The 10,077-nt window shown below is 28.5% G+C and overlaps 1 protein-coding gene across 2 annotated transcripts in view; it reads left to right on the top strand.

Moving 5' to 3' along the window:
• The window catches only part of LOC117170382, a 15,348-nt gene extending 5,728 nt beyond the window's left edge, over positions 1-9,620 (top strand). Inside the window, exon 3 of one of the 2 annotated variants that reach the window (XR_004466778.1) lies at positions 9,411-9,620. The gene's annotated coding sequence lies outside the window, so the exon portion shown is untranslated. Of the gene's footprint in view, positions 1-8,494; positions 8,560-9,410 lie in introns of those variants that run through there. The other variant, XR_004466779.1, reaches the window with a different exon arrangement.
• The last annotated feature ends 457 nt before the right edge of the window (positions 9,621-10,077 follow it).

Genomic DNA, 10,077 nt, shown 5'->3' with positions numbered 1-10,077 from the left:
AATGAACATATTTTTATAATATTTTTGCTTGATTCTGCGTAGCGTCAAAGATGGTACAAAAAACCGGTGTGAAATTTCGAATAAAAACGGTTCCATTCTATATACATTAATTTAAGAAGTAAACAATATTAATACTTTGATAAATTTTCCAATATATTGTTTGAATATGATACACATTGACTTTTATTTTTTAAATTCTTGTAAGTTGTTGGTAATTTTTCTAAGTTTACGATATTTTTACCATCTTTGGACTTACGAAATAGATTTCACATATACAATTATAAAAATATCTTCATTACTTAGTAATAAAAAATGAAAACTTGCCGTTTACATGATACCAAAATTTTTTTTTAAATTTTAACAAACGGTTGTACAGGCTTTAACCTTTTGGACCAGCTAGTGAAATAGATATTTCTTTTATCGCTTTCGATCCAGTATATGATTTTTCCCTAAAAATTAAGCAGATTGAATACACTTCAAAAATAAAAATAACAAATGTAAAAAATTCATTTTAGTTGTTTGTTAAAAAAGCCGATACATTTTTAAATAAAATTCCTTTCTACATACACATGCGGAAAAGGCAGCGTGACTATTTCCACTTGCAATTTAAAAAATTCATACTCTTCGAATCATTAATTCTATTAAGTTAAAGTTGCAACAAAAACTTATTTCAACCTTAATCTGCAACATTATCACTGGAGGTTTTCCATTTCTTACAATTTGCTTGATGAACGAAGCGCTTGAAGGTTGAACTTCATGTTTATTACATTGTCTACAACACAAAATTAACAGTTTCTATGTTCATTAAAGTATTTAAGTTTTTCTTTCAAATATAGTTTTCAGAAAATGTAGATACGTAGTTGAATTAGTATTAATAGATTCTAAACATTCTGAAAATGATTTAAGTTAGCACGAGTTGAAATGGAGAAAGGACGACATTTTTTTACTTAAAAAAATGTACTTTTTTCCAATTATTTAAAAAAATCAACAACCTACAAATTTTTGTAGACGGAAAAAAGATATGCCTTGAAATTGTTCACTTGAAATAAGTTTCATGGAATTAACATTTTTGTATTCAAAGTACATATAAAATTGCTTGAGGCATAATGTGTGTGTGTATTTGTGTGCAAAAGATCAAATATTTATTATTTAATAAAAATTTTGTAAATATTTTCTTCCGCGGGTGGTGTAGAAAGGAGTTTTATTAAAAAATGTGCCGTTTTTTCCAACAAAAAAACTGCATACATTTTTTACCTTTTTTCTTTCTATTTTTTAAGTGTTTTTAATCTGCTTTATTTTCAAGGAAAAAATCAGATCCTGGAAAAAGATAAAAGAAATATCTATTTCTCCAATTGGTAGAAAAGCTTAAAGCCAATTCTGTAGTCCATTTGTTAACATTTTTTAAAGTTTTTGGTATCATTTCGAAGGCAAAAGTCTTCATAGTCTTTTGCTAACTAATTGAGATATTTCTATAATTTCATTCGCGAAATCTATTTCCTAAGGCCAAAGATGGTAAAAAACATGTAAATTTTAAAAAATTGCCAAATATTTGAAAGAATATTCTTAATAAATAATATTTAAAAGTAATATTTTCAAAATTTTATAAAATTATAAATATTGTTATTTTTTAAATTAATGTATAAACAACAGTTTTAATTCCAAAGTTCACGGCGTTTTTTGTACCATGTTTGATCCCAGGGCAGAATAAATTCAAGAACATGTTAATTAGTTATTACGTCAAATTTCCTAAACAATGTTTCCTAAACAAAAAAGGGTTTTTAACATGAAGTATTATCTTAAACAAAGCTATCAATGATACTCGAACTTATGGGAGAACAACACATTGAAGTACAAATATGAATCTCGTTTAATGTAACTTGAGAGGTGACCCCACCACTCCACCTATCCGTAAGGTGGGTTCTCACAATACATTCCCGCTTCCTCTGCCATTGGCTCTGTCATTGGCAGGTTATAGGTCTGTCATTGGCTCTGTCATTGGCAGGTTATAAATGTTTGCAATTTTAATATACATTTACTATACATTTGTATAGTAAATATAATAACTCAGTCTATGAAATAGTTATTAAGAAGCTGCGTAATAAATTTAATTATACATGTATATTGATCAATTCTTAGAAGAGCCAGGTAATTTCACTTTACACAAATTAAAGATAATTTTGGCAGTAATGTTTAATTCTAAATAATAAAGCATCATATTTGTTTATAGTTAAACATAAATTATACTGGGTTTCAAGTGGATAAGTTCAATTAAGTACATAATTAAGACACCTAATCTAAAATCAGCAGTGCTCACGTAAAAATTCTGACATTGGCAGTGAATTTTAATGTAAACCCCACCCGTACGTCGCACTTTGATTATAAATAAGAATTTATTCGATGAATTGTAGATTATTATTTTAGTTTGAAATATTTGACAAGATTTGAATACATCAAAGAACTTTCAACTTTTATGCACTCTATTTTACTATACCTGTATATTATTTTACAAGATAATGGTATATTAAATTTACTACATGTATATGCATATTACTTCCAATAAATTTATAATAAAATCGCTATAGAAATTTCTAACAGTGTACGTAACATGTGACAATCAGCGGTGGGAGCTAGGGAAGTTGCGACAGACGAATTTCTTGGCTTGCAAACAACAAGTTTTCAGTTAAATTTAAGATAATTCAATTGTTAACGCCGATGACAAGAAAAATGTCCCAAAGCTCAAATATTTCTGAAGTTTCAATGCATATTGCAATGTTGCCGAATAGTTTATCATGATCTTACAGAAAAGAAAAAAACGATGGCATAACCGGCGGTAAAAAATCTCTTTTGACTACTGAGTTTTTCTATTCCAGTTTCTTACGGCCCAAGTACCGTTGTTTAATTTTTACTGCCAATGTTCTATTAATAACTTTTTACAGATATGAAATTATTAATTATAATTCTATTTTTAGTAAATAATTATATTTTCACTTTTTATTATCAGCAGCTACTAAACTATATTTTTAACATCTTTAAAAGTTTTAATTTCTAGAAATCTTCTAAAGTTTAAATTATTTTTGAATCTCTGAAATTCTAGGAAATTTCACTTTAAAATATTTAACACTCTTTGCAGCAAATTTTAGGATACCGTTTTTTATTTTTAAAGACCTTTTTCAATTTTCTCCCAAAGTTAATTATTCAACATATTAAATCGTTTAATATTTGCAAACGAATATTGAAAAATTCTTTTTTCTAATCACGTCCTTTTTCTGATTGTTGCTTAATTCTGAAAACTTAAAAAAAGGTGCCTTTAAAATAATTCAGATTCTTCTTTGATAATTTTTAAAATCGTTTTTTAATCATTTAAAATTTCTGAAAGTCTCTTAAACTTACTCAAATTTGAAAGTATATTATTTAAACCAACATAAACTTTAAAAAATCTGCAGCAAAATGGCACAAGAAGGCTTTAAAAGAATTATGTTCCTTAATTGTTCTAAAATTATCTAATCTGGAAAAATTGCAAGAGTCTAAAAAATATTTTACACACTTTTTAAAAATGTTAGGAAACAATAGAAAATGTTTTGTGATCTTTTTCCAATTTTCTCTTAGAATTCATCGCAAAGCAATCGTTAAAAACGTTGCCATCAACTTCCTTTCATTCTCTTGACGGCCTGGACGTCCTGCAAAATTCAGTGAAAATTCAGTTTACCGAAAAACTCCTAATAGCTAGTTAGCCACTGAAAGCGAATCTTCCAGTCGGGCGAGATCGGGTTCGTCCTCGTGAATTTTCGGCTTTAAACGAGGCTTTACTTCGCAGCGTGTAACAGAGCCGATTCACCGATGCACAACGTTTGTCCACTTCTTACTGCCAAGTTTTTCTATGCACCTTTCTTACAGCCCAAGCACCGTTGTCTACTTTTTACAGCCAATATTCTTTTGCTACTTTTTACAGCCGTGAAATTATGTCCATTTTTTAAAGAACTTTTCTACAGCTGCTTCTTACTCACCAACGAGATATTTCCACTTTTATTGGCAGCCGCTCGTTTAAAAATATTCAAAAAAAGTTTCAAAATATTTTTTAAAAAGTTCAAGGTATGTCAAAATTTGAATAGATTATAAAGAATTTTTCATTGATTTCAATAATTTAGTATAAGAGTTGGAAGGATTCGAAATATTTAGGGCATTTTTAAAATTGCAAGGAATTTTCAAGACCTTTGCAAATTTTCAAAAGATTTTAAAGGATTTGAAATATTTCAGGATTTTTAAAAACATTTCAAGGAATTTTCAATTAATGTCAATAATTTAAAGCGATTCGAAAATTTTAAATAAATGAAATTTTCCAAGGAGTTCAAAATTTTTTAGTCACTCTCGTTTGGAAAAGGCAACTATTTCAGTCAAAGCGTAACTAAAGTAAGTTATAACTTTTCAGAATAAAAATGTGTACGTTCTATTTTCTAGTAGAGAAAACAGCACACATGCCCAAAATGGCGTATTCAGAATACAAACTAACTACTATAAAATACACAACACTGTCCAACAACAGGTGAGTGTCCGGAAACTGGAACACTTACCCTAAGCCACTTAGAAGAATTGTAATTTAAAATTATTCAGTTCGAAAGCAAATTCTCAAATTTTTTTATTTTAACGTCCGTCAATTTAAAGATAAAAAATTTTGGAACTCGAATTTTAAATTAAAAATTGTATTTTAATTAATTTATTTCATTCTTAACAGTTGCCAGTTTAGAACTTCACATAAACTCACTGTATTCTTATAAATGAGTAATTTGAATATGTTGAATTTTTAATGCCACATTTCTAATGTTTATAATTTGAAAAGTTTGGGATATATTATCGTCGAATTTTTCCAATTTCAAGTGGTACCAAGTTTGGAGAAGCTCAAATTGTTTTACTAATTTTTATTTTGTAATTATTTGGGAATATCCTGAAAATTATAATTGTTTAATATTGAAAGCTTGAACGTTTTTTTTATTGCTAAAGTTAATAAAATAGTGCGTTGGCCTTTTATGAAATTAAAAAAATATATCAGCAATGGCCCGTTCATGTTTTCATAACTGGTGAATTTTTATTTTTATTTTAAATTCATAATGTAATTCGGAGCACCCTGCTGGAAGTAAAATGATTGAAGAAGATAAAAATTGAGGACGTCTAAAAATGTAGACGTTAATTTAGATGGACATAGAGATAGAAACCCAGGCGCACCGAAGGAACCGAATGGAGCCTCTACAAGGTACCCGTAAAGACCGCAGTGAGTCCCTATTCGGTTCCTTTTTTAAAAAACTCGAAAAAACAGCAAAATCAACTTTTAAATTCTTGAAATTCGGATTCTACGTTAAAATTCCCTATCGAAGGTCGCGGAATAATCGCAATAGTTTTTTTTTTGCAACGGTAAAAAGTTTTAAAAAAATAAGACGTATAACGCCTGTTGACTGCTACACTTCAAACGCATCGCCTGTAAGTAACAGTCAACAGGCGTTATACGTATTATATTTTTTTAAACTTTTTACCCGTGCAAAAAAAAAACTATTGAGATTATTCCGTGACCTTTTATACGGAATCGTAACGTAGAATCCGAATTTCAACAATTTGAAAGTTGATTTTGCTGTTTTTCGAGATTTTAAAAAAAGGAACTGAATGGGGACCTAATTGGGTCTTTGCGGGTACTTGTAGAGGCTCCATTCGGTTCCTTCGGGCCGCCAGGGAAAAGGTAGACCTTGACATATGTGGGATAACAGGGTGGCGACTTGGCCGGGAAATGACTTGGAATTTATTTTAAACACCGGGAATTTATTTCTAATTATAGTAAAATTCAAGCTTTCATCATTTAAATAATAATTTTCAATTTAGAAAAGTGACTTGATTCGTGTAAATTCATCATTTCTTCGTAAAAATTCAACAACTTCGTTCAAAATTAAACTTTTTTGTTAAAAATTATTATTATTTTTTGGTTGAAGATTTATAATTTAAATGGAGAATTTGAGAATTTATATTTTTTGAAGGAAAATTCAACTCTTTGTGTAAAGATTAAAATATTTTCTTTAATAATTAAACTGTTTGTCCGAAAATTTACCTATTTCAATTTCTCCAACTGAAAATTTACATGTTACGTTTTTTATTGAAAATTAACCTTTATTAGTTCCAAATTCATCAGTTTCGATGAAAATTGGTCGTTTTTATTGATAATTCAACTATTAGTTGGAAATTTACGTATTTTGTTTAAAAACCCGATTTTTTTGGTGGAAAAGTTTGTTAACAGTTAAACTCTCTTATTAAAAATTAATTTGATTGGCTAAAAATTCATCATTTTATTTAAGTATTCATTTTTTTGTTTGAAAAATGAACTATTTTACTGAAAAGTTGTTTTTTCTTTGGTTGAAAAGGAATTTTTTTTAACTAAAAACCTAACTATTATTCCAATTGAATATTCCATAATTTTAGTTAAAAAATCATCTCTGGTGGCACATTCATTTCTTAACTAAAAATTTAATTATTCAATTTTTTGTTGAAACTTCATCTTTCTGGTTTAAAATTCCATTATTCCAGTCAAAAATTTACTTTTTTACTTATTCTTCGAATTAAATATTCCATAGTTTCAGGTAACAATTAATCTGGTCGGTTGAACATTAATTTTTTTTAAATTTAAAATTGAATTATTTATGTTTTAGGTGAAAATTTATCTTTTGTAGTAAAAATTAATTTTTGTTTCTTAAAAATTTAACGATTCCAGTGGAACATTCATCCTTTAGTTGAAAATTAATCAGATAAGTTGAAAATGGAACTATTTGGTTGAAAACTCGTTTTTTATTTGTTGAAAATTGATTTTTTTAACTGGAAGTTTAAATATTTTCGTTTTTTTCAAAAATTAATAGTTTTTAGAGAAGAATTTAAGTATTTGTTTAGAAATTAATTTATTCTGCAATTTTTTGCTCTGTTGTGTTGAAGGTTTTGAACTAACGTAATGAATTAAAGTAAATGTTACTTTTAGTTGATCGGCAAAATTGAAAAACTTCACCGTGAAAAACCGCGGGAAATCATGAACAGAGTTCTGAAATGCCCAAGAATTCATGTTGAGCAAATACTCCCGAGAATATGCTCAGCATTTAAGCTTAAACAGAGAATTTATGGAGCATTTATGAGAATTTAATGCATTTCTTGTTGAAACAAATATCTATCATAACGTAATTCCAGAAACGCAGAGAATATGTCAGGGAAAACCTCACAGAGTTAGGGAATTTTCGATAAACTAAAGTTGAAGTTAATTTTTTTATTATTATGGCTGGAAATCGCAACTATGTGTTTCAAAATTAATCTATTTTGATTGAGGATTCATACAATCTTGTTATAAAATAATCTTTTTTTGGTTGAATCAAACTATTTTTGGTAAAAAATTAAAATCCTTTTTGGTTGAAATATCTAATAACACATCTTTTTGGTTTAAAATTAGTTTTTTGTCTTTAGAATTAATTTTTTTAACTGACAATGTAACTGTTCGACTTTTTGTCAAAAATTTGTATTTTTCGATATAAATTTAATCTTCTTGATTAAAAACTATACTATTTTGTTGAAAATTTATCTGTTTAAGGTGAAAATTCAACTATTTTTTGAAAATCCTAATTTTTTGGAAGAAGAGTACTCTCGTTAGTGGAAAAACAGTCTTTTTGGTTAAAAATTTCAATATTTTGTTGAAAATTCGTTTCTTTCTGTTTAAAAATTTATCTTACTAACTAAATATTTAACTATTTTCTGTTTTGCAGAAAATTCGTCTTTGAGTTAAAAAATTCACGTATTTGGCTAAAAACTAAATTTTTTTAGTTCAAGATTCATCATTTTAGTTGAAAATTCACTTGAACTATTCTGTTTAAAAAAAAATAATTTTTTGGGTTCAATATTCGTTTTTCTATATTTACTTTTCTAACTGGAAATCGAAGTATCCTATTTTTTGTTTGTAAATTTAACATTTTTAGTTGAACATTTATATATTTGATTGAAACTGTAACTTTTGCGGTAGAAAATTCATGTTTTGTAACAAAAATTAAATTATTTTGTTTACATGTTTTTTCTGCAAATTGATCTTTTAAACTGAAAATTTAATTCTTCTATTTTGGATTGAAAAATATTTTCTTTGGGTAAAAGAAACTGTTTTGTTTAATTTTTTTATGTTGAAAATTGATCTTGTTTGGATGTCAATTTATGTACTTTGTTGAAAATTAGTCTTTATGAATAGAAAATTAATGTTTGGTGTTGAAAATTCGTTCTGACATTTAAATTTAGCACCCTTTCAAATTTGAAGCCATACATTTTCTCGCCAAATTTGATCAATGTAATTATTAATTCTCAAGATAGTAAATACGATTTTCTAAATCCTAATTCAAAATACTCATAAATTCTCATTAAATTCTCAAAGCGAGGAAGAAAGGGTCTAGCTAATGTTTTTGAATTTTTCAAAATTTCAACGCGCTCTTTGTTGTTTAATATACAGGGTGGACACGCTGGGGCTTACATACATGGCGAGTAAAATGCTACCCGATTGGCACAACAACAGGAGAGAAGCCATTGTACAGGGGTATTTTCATATTTCGCGCCTTTTAAGTTTCATTCGGATCGGCCATTCGGTCAAGTCCGTGCATCTTCGGATCAAGTTTATGATAGTTTCCATGGTTGCGTTCGAAACTTTAAACGGATATAAGTGTCAAAACACTATAGGTTATGTTATATAGTAATTACAAATAATAAAAGTGTTTAATTAATAATGAAGTGAGATATGTGAACTGAGAAGTAAACGTCATTTTTTTCTGTGTTAATATCATTATAGAATGGCTGCTGAGTGACAAATACTATAAAATAGTAATAATATTCTGCGCTTCCAGTTGTCAAAGAGTGAATGGTGTTTAACGCTTATTTTTACTGCATAAAAAAAATATGTTATGAATAGACAGCATATGTTTCAAATAAAGTGAATGAAATATTACATGCGTAAACTTTAAATTGACATTGCCTACATTTTCTGACAGTGATCTATGATCAGGGCAAACAGGTGAATCTGGACATAACCGTTGGAAGTTTCGAACGCAACCATGGAACCTATTATAAACTCCACCCGAAGATGCACGGACTTGGCCGAATGAACGATCCGAATGCAACTTAGGCGCGAAACATGAAAATACCCCTGTATAATGGCTTCTCCTCTGCTGTTGTGCAATTCGGGTAGCATTGAACTCGCCATGTATGTAAGCCCCAGCGTGTCCACCCCGTATAAACAAGAAGTCGGGCAACAACGCACATTGAACCGTGGGCAAGACCTAACGTCAAATTTAAAAAATAGTCGAGAAATGTGGGGAAGCTCATCGATTTGATTTGAAATATTGAATCTTATCTAAATATTATCTTTCCGACAGAGGAATGACCAACATTGGAAAACTAAGGACGGTCGAGTACCTAATCATGAGTTATACAAAGTTCTCATCGAGATCTCTTCGCGCGCCAAGTGTAAATCTGAAAATTCTGGATTGTGCAAACTGCAAAGGAGTTTCAGACTATGGCTTAAATACTCTCATTCAGTGTACAGTTGGTCTTACAATGCTGATTTTACAAATGTGTCCTGAACAAACAAATTTGTGGAAAAATAATATGGAAGACTTTGAGACATTTTTCTTCATTTTTCAACATTTAAAAAAATGTTAGGCGAACAGAATTTTTCAGGGTGTAAAAAGAATGAAAAAAGTGTTCTTAAGATTCATTGGAAAATTTTTAATGATTGGTTTGTAAATAATTTTACAACAACATTGAAAAAGATGACATAACATTTTTAACTACTTCCTAACATTCTTAGATAGACTAAAAGATTTTTAAGCAAAATATAATATTAAATCAAATATAGGGACCAAAGGGTACTTTTTGTCACATTCATAGGGTATTTTTTTCGTGCAAATAAATTTAAAACAATTTGAAAATATAAAAAAATTTCATCGAATTCAGAAACTTTCAAGTAAGCTTAGGAAAATCCAAGGGAATTCAAAAAAATTAAAGAAATGCCTAATAATTCAAGGTGAGGTTAACAATTAA

This window comes from Belonocnema kinseyi, chromosome 1, assembly GCF_010883055.1.
Source record: "Belonocnema kinseyi isolate 2016_QV_RU_SX_M_011 chromosome 1, B_treatae_v1, whole genome shotgun sequence".
NCBI lineage: Eukaryota > Metazoa > Arthropoda > Insecta > Hymenoptera > Cynipidae > Belonocnema > Belonocnema kinseyi.
Note: the sequence above shows the minus strand (reverse complement) of the source record. Positions and strands in the feature narration are given on the sequence as shown.